Source organism: Octopus bimaculoides, chromosome Z (assembly GCF_046866305.1).
Source record: "Octopus bimaculoides isolate indiv1 chromosome Z, ASM4686630v1, whole genome shotgun sequence".
NCBI lineage: Eukaryota > Metazoa > Mollusca > Cephalopoda > Octopoda > Octopodidae > Octopus > Octopus bimaculoides.
The window spans coordinates 25,320,961-25,328,460 of NC_142944.1; the positions used below are offsets into that span (position 1 = coordinate 25,320,961).

At 36.4% G+C, this 7,500-nt stretch overlaps 1 protein-coding gene across 1 annotated transcript in view; it reads left to right on the plus strand.

Annotated features, from left to right (window-relative positions):
- Positions 1-5,039: 5,039 nt before the first annotated feature.
- Positions 5,040-7,500, plus strand: part of LOC149132178 (uncharacterized) — a 122,345-nt gene continuing 119,884 nt past the window's right edge. The window contains exon 1 of the mRNA XM_089364980.1: positions 5,040-5,126. The gene's annotated coding sequence lies outside the window, so the exon portion shown is untranslated. The remainder of the gene's footprint in view (positions 5,127-7,500) is intronic.

Sequence of the window (7,500 nt, forward strand, 5' to 3'; positions counted from 1 at the left end):
GTGAGCTAATTCGAAAAAAAACTCCCTGCGTTGGTATTCAGTTGAATGTGATAGCGATTCTCTTTAAATCGAATTGAATTCTGGTCTTATAATCAGCTTTACTGGTATTACCGTTGAATCATGTTTCTTAAATATTCATTTATATTACAGTTAATTGTAGCAGTTTTGTTTACGTTTTATTGTTTGGGGTACATTATTTATTCAGAGGTATTTCGCTCATTTGGGCATTATGCCCTCAATTAATATTACTGTCATAATTATTATAATTATATTTACTAGTGTTATTTACTCTTTTAACTAGTATAATTAGTATAGATGGTAAGTCATGTTTAGTTAAATCGTTTGAACGTATACACACACACAAATACACACACACACACACGTACATACATTATATGTATAAGCATGTATGTGCGTATGTGTGTGTATATATATATATATATATATATATATATATATATATATATATATATATATATATATATATATATATATATGTGTGTGTGTGTGTGTGTGTGTGTGTGTGTGTGTGTGTGTGTATATATAAATAATATATAGATATATGCATATATATAATGGATAATAAAACGAATGGTTTACTTTCAGAGAGATCGTTAGGTAAATAACGAATGAAAGACAGAAGATGGAATATACGAGAATATATTACTAATCACAAAAATTGTTTCGGCACATCTAGCATTTTAACGAGTTTTTATTTATTTATTTATCAGCTGACGAGTTACGTCTGCACCACCGGATACTCTTGAACCAGTATTTGTGAGTCACACAAGAGGAGTCGATGCTAGATGTGTCGAAACAATTGTTGTGATTAATAATATATTCTCGTATATTCCATCTTCTGTCTTTCATTCGTTATATATATATATATATATATATATATATATATGCATAAAAATATGTGTGCACACACATACAAATTTGTATTTGAATATATTATCTTAGTTGCTAAAAGTATGTTTATATCTGAATAACCCTACACTAATACAGTTAGTGTGCAAGTTAGTCTAGTAGACAAGTGTGTGTATTTATGTACTCCCTTACAGTGAGTGTATCTCCAAGCATGTGCTTCATTATAGTGTATGTATGTGTATTCCAAATGTGTGAGTGATTGTGTGCATAATTGTGTGCCCAAGAATGCAAATTTTGAGTCTCTGGAATCTTTCACAAATTTTAAGTGTTCCTCTTTCTAAGTGATTATATTGCGTATTTCTATGTATTTTGCTTGTTTCTTGATGTGAACGCGTGTATTGAATCAAATGTTGTATCTTGGTAGAGTTATTTAGTGTATAAGTAACACATGCATGGGTTATATTTAACTTCTTTTTATTAGTAGTCAGCTAGTTAGCTAATTAACTAATCAATTGCTTAATTAGTTGTTCCATCAATCAATCAGCTCTTTCTCATAGTCCTTTCCCTTCATTTGCGACCTCATCAATAACGTGCTCTCATTATTCGAAGCCTACCTATTATATTCTCGTGCTTGTTACTATATTTATACATTTGGAATTGTATGTCTGTAAGTTTGCATGTATGGCGGTGATTAAATGAGTTGAATGATCATAGTCATTCTTTGTTATGTTTTATTGAATGACTGGAAGCTGGTTGTGTATATATTCGTGTATATCATATATGTATGTGTCATTTGTTCTTGTCTTTTATTTTTCAAAGGAATAAAGAATTTATCCACAAACGCAATTCTTCTCACATATACACACATATGGCCAATCATATATTCACATATTTATATATACATGTATCTGTAGGCATCCATAAACGCACACGAACAAATACATACACACACCACGTACAAATACAAATACATGTGCATGCACGTGTCTACTCACCCATATAATAACGCCAGGGTGTACATGTGTAGAGTCAGATGATGGTAGCTGATGTTGATGGTAGTAGATACAAACACATATCTGCTCTTCTTTAAGTATATGAGAATCATTGCAACGTATGTTCATGGCCAAAAAAGAGGGATGAGAGAAGAGTTGACCACAGTCACTGAGGTTCTGGTCTATCTAGTTCATATCTGGATATCCAGGTATGCATATGTGAATACACGCATATCCATATATAGTAGTGGTAGATTTTTTTTGTGTAAGTATTAGAGGCACAACAGTGTTGAATTCATTGTAATTTCTCTCGTATTGTGTATTAAACTATTAGCCATTGTTCTGTTACATATAGATTCGTGTATCTGCCTTAACTTTGTGTTATGTGTGTCAGCGTCTGTCTGCCTGAATATATGGTGGTGTACTAACAAATATCTGCATCACTAGACAAGGTACCGATGTGGATATGATCCACTAGTATATTATTCAACATGTCATCTTGTTCATTATTACAATGATCCTAGATTACTGATGTACAAAGTTGCGCGTAGTTTCACCAATGTGAGATGTGATAGAGTTCCTACAATTGCTTTCCATGCCTTTCTAGTTAAAGGTTGATAGTACATGTAAATACTGGTATCCTTATCGGAAGATCATGTCCTTCATATTGTGATCAAACGGATTTGCCTGGTTTTTAAAGCACCTACTTTTTGCATCCCTAAATGATTTTCGAAATTTACGAGCGGCTAATTCACTTTTAGGAGTAACATCAGTAACCATTACTCCTTAGAATTTGTCATTATTGTACCACGAATGTACATAACCTACTTTATCACTTATTCTTTTCACCCTATTTCATTTTTTGTTTTGATGCCGAAAACAAGATCCATTTATATCGTTTCATATGATGGTTTCTAGCCTGTATCCGTCTACCGTCATATACATTGATCTTGCTCTTTTATTGTATCCAGAAAGTTGCATACGGTGTAGGACATGTTGCTCATACTATCAGGAGGTACCAAAAGAAACCGGAATTTTGCAATATTATTTTATTCACTTAATTTTACATGTTTACTCTCTTAATGTACTCTCCATTTGAGGCAATGCGTCATTTTTTTCTTCACCTCTTCCACATCTGCAAAACATTTTCCTTTAAGGACATTTTTCATTTGTAAAAACAAAAAAAAGTCACATGGAGCAAGATCGGATGAATATGGTGGGTGGGTAAGCGGTCTCATGCAATTTTGGTCAAAAGCTTCTCACACTCAAGTCAGTATTGTTGTGGTGAGCCCAAACTCACCACTTTGCCACAGGTCGTGGCGTTTTCGTCTCATCGTGACTCGCAAATGCTTCAGAACTGCTAAGTAAAATGTCTGGTTAACCATTTAATCGGGAAAAACAAATTCGGTTTGGGCTGTTTTTTTTCGCATCTATGAAACAAATCTGTATCGTTTTGACATTGGACTTCACTTGATGCAGTTTTGGGGGAGTTTCTGCTAACCTGATTGCTGCTTAGTTTCCCGGTCGTAGCCGTAGCACCAGCTTTCGTCACCAGTGATGACCTTCGAAAAAAAGGTTCGGATCAGCTTCCAACTGTTCTTTCAGTTCACAACACACATTCAGTCATGACTGCTTTTGATCTTTCATGAGCAAGCAAGGCACACATTTTGCTGCAACTCTTTTCATTTGCAATCCTTGCTAAAAGTTCGTTGGCATGAGCTTCAGGACACACCAGTCATATTAACAAGTTCGTCAGTTGTTTGGTGACAGTCCTCCAAGATCAGTCCATGAATTTTCGTAATGTTTTCGGGAAATCGACGGTCGTCCTGAACGAGGTTGGTCTTCAAGCGACAAGTGACCATTCCTAAAGCGTGAAAACCACCCATAAACTTGTGTTTTGCTCATGGCAGAATCTTTGTAAGCCATTTGAGGCATTACAACTGTTTTGAACGCCGTTTATCCCGACAGGAAACAGAATCTCTCCTTATTGGAGAATTCCAGAATTTTTTCCTCTTTGTATCAGTGAAAATCTGCCATTAAATAGCCTAATGTACCTATTTTAATAGCTATACAGGAACATTCATAGCCTGGCTATAACAGCTGTATGTTTCTCAATACATCTTAAATGTTCTTTTACTAAATTGTTCACTAAACATTTACATCAGTTAGGCAGGATGTGTACACATACAATAGCTGACTTATTGTGATTTCACAGGGTTGTTTTTATTGAAATGTTCCACCAGTATTCTTTATTTTTAAGGTGTGGATATTTTGTAGTTCCAGTGTACTTTTGGTTTCTAACTATAATGTCATATCTCATGGGAAGGTAGTATTATAGGACATTTCCAGACAACTACTGATAATATAGATGATAATTTTCACTACTAGCATGACACAACCAACACTTCTATTACAATGTTGCGGTCAAGAGGCATCATTCTCTCTTTTGTTGATCAGCGTTTTGTAACTATCACCTTCTCTTGGACAGTAAAATCGTAGCCAACCAAGTGAGATGCGATGTATTCATCGCTAGTCCCAGAAGCTATTATTCTATTCACGAGCTCGCAGAAGGTGTACACATACAACCTTTCTGTAGAGACTATGAGGTTTTCTTTTCCAGGTCTCTGATTAAGTAGGTCAGACCAGCCCACCTTGGTTAACGTGGAACAGCTCTACACTCACAGAACTTGTTAAGAGGTCCCCTGTCTAATTATCATGATGTTATTAATTTCGCTGTTGACTATATACTTGATGAGTTAATTTTCTTCTTTAATGTTCAGTAACTGTCATCTTAGTGGCACGAAGTGCCAGTCAAAGGCGGTCTGGACCTTTCTTATGCTTTTGCCTATATCACTACAAGTATCAAGTTACATGTCAATTTTTAGTATCTTCGTTGCTATTGATTTGAAGTTCTAATCGTGTAGATATACATGTATTTATTGATATATAAGAAGGAAACAGATATCAGCATTTCTCGCATTTCAAGGTCCGAATCATCTTTCAGTTAGTAATGTAATAACAAATATCATTGCTCTATGCAGTGTTGACTTCACTCTTACTGATAAGCATTAAAGAGTATATATTTGTACGAGTGTGCACGAGTATGATTATATATATAATATAAAACAACTCTTGTAGAGCAATGAAATAATACAATCACTTATTTGGGTATATTTCCAACAGATGCAGCGAGGGCTCACAGTCATGGCGTTCTCTATCCATACAACCCAAGTCATCAAGGTCCTGTCTCGCGGAGTCTATCAGGTAAATCTCAAACCAGTATTATTATTTCCTTATCTATAAACACAAATACAGAAAGTGCATAGATACTCACTAACATATGTTCATACCCAAACGCACTTCCCATTCAACCCGTGTGTGTGTGTGTGTATGTGTGTGTGTGCGTGCGTGCGTGCGTGCGTGCGTGCGTGCGTGCGTGCGTGCGTGCGTGCGTGCGTGCGTGCGTGCGTGCGTGCATATTTGAATATAGTATATACTAGCAGGATAGCCGGCCTTGCTCGTAATTAAAATGACAGCATTTTTATTATTTTACTTGTTTCAGTAATGTGAACGCGGCTATGCTAGAGCATCACCGTTGGTCGAACAATCTATCAGTGTATTTTCTATCAGTGTGTTTTGCCGAACCGCTAAGTTATGAGAACGTAAACACAGCAACAACGGTTATCAAGCAATGTTGGAGGTACAATCACATACGCGCGCGCACACACACACACACACACAAGTGTACAGTTTTCTTTCAGTTTCCGTGTACGAAATCCACTCACAAAGCATTGGTCGGCCTGAGGCTATAATATATATAGTATACCTATATATGTATATCAATATATATATATACATATATATATATATATATATATATATATATATATATATATATATATATATATATATATATATATATATATATATATATATATATATATATATATATATATATATATATAAAAACAAAAGTAAATGAGTATATGCATATATACGTACAGGTATGTGCATACCGACATCCACCTGTATGTATAGGTGCATATCTGGGTACAGGACATTGCAAACAAACGTAGACGAGAACACACGAGCCACATAGAGAACATTCTACTTCATCAGCTACCCACGTTTTAACACCGGCGTTTCGACGAGCTTCGGGCAGGACGCAACGTTAAAACGGCTCGTCCCATGGATCGCAGATTAAATCTGTATACGCAAATTAAATCTAGCCATGGAGGAATGTAGTGGCGGACGAAAAACAAGACAGGAAAACAAACAGAAGGCTTTACGGCCAGACGAGAAAAATTATGTGTGTATGAACGCGATGAGGCACGGAACCGAGAGAGACAAAGTGGTAGCGTGTGTTACTTGGCGAAAGCCAAGGAAGGAAAGGATTATTGACCGGAAGCATGTGACCATGCCGGTGTAAAGGGAAGAGAGAGAGAGTGGTAGAGGGAGAAAGAGAGGGAGGAAGTAGAAGAATGGTGAGCAACGAGAGGAAAAGAGAAAGAGAGGAAATACGAGGGGGAAAAGGAGATACGTAGTAGTAACAGAGGGGTAAGGCGAGATACGTAGTAGTACAGAGGAAGAACAAGAGGGGTAAGGCGAGATACGTAGTAGTACAGAGGAAGAACGAGGGGGGGGGAGAAAGGAAAGAGAAAGAGATAGAGTAGCGTCGGAGGATAAGTTTACGAACTACTTACAATTTTTGTGAGACGCTGCGTTCAATCATGTAAAAACAAAAGTAAATGAGTATATGCATATATACGTACAGGTATGTGCATACCGACATCCACCTGTATGTATAGGTGCATATCTGGGTACAGGACATTGCAGACAAACGTAGACGAGAACACACGAGCCACATAGAGAACATTCTACTTCATCAGCTACCCACGTTTTAACACCGGCGTTTCGAGACAGTAGCTAAAGTGACAAAAAAAAAAAAAAACACAAATACAGGTGTTTATGAAAGACCATGTTATTTTGCCAACCGGGTTTACAGATAGAAATACAAAGTACATAAGGAATTAGAGAATGAACAGAAGTTTAATCTTACAGCTGTTTCGGCCTAGTTTTGGCATGCCCCATTCTACCGAACAGTTCTTTCGGAGTGATTATCGGATGAAATGTTGAAATGGGGTTACATGCACGAACCGCTAGGCCTCTTCAGAGATTCACAAAGGGACCCTATCCACTGCATGGACCCTATGTAAAGCATTATAAAATTTGAATGAAATCGGTTGGGTTGTTCTTGAGTTTTAGTGATGCACACTTACAGGCACAGAGGCAGACATTCTCAGTTTTATATATATAGAGATATATAATGTGTGTGTGTATATATATATATATATATATATATATACAGAGAGAGAGAGAGAGAGAGAGAGAGAGAGAGAGAGAGAGAGAGAGAGAGAGAGAGAGAGAGAGACATGTCATTATAAATACTTATAAAAGCTCAAAGCGAAAGTAAGGTTGAAAATGTAAATTAAAATTAGGAGAAAAATATGTAAAAGGACAAGCGTAGATATACTTCTGAAACGATGTATCGTCTTTACAGATGTGTTATAAATAAGGTCAGGATTTCGATACTAGTCGGTGCGTGTGTACCCGGAGTGTCCTCTCACTTCCACATTAA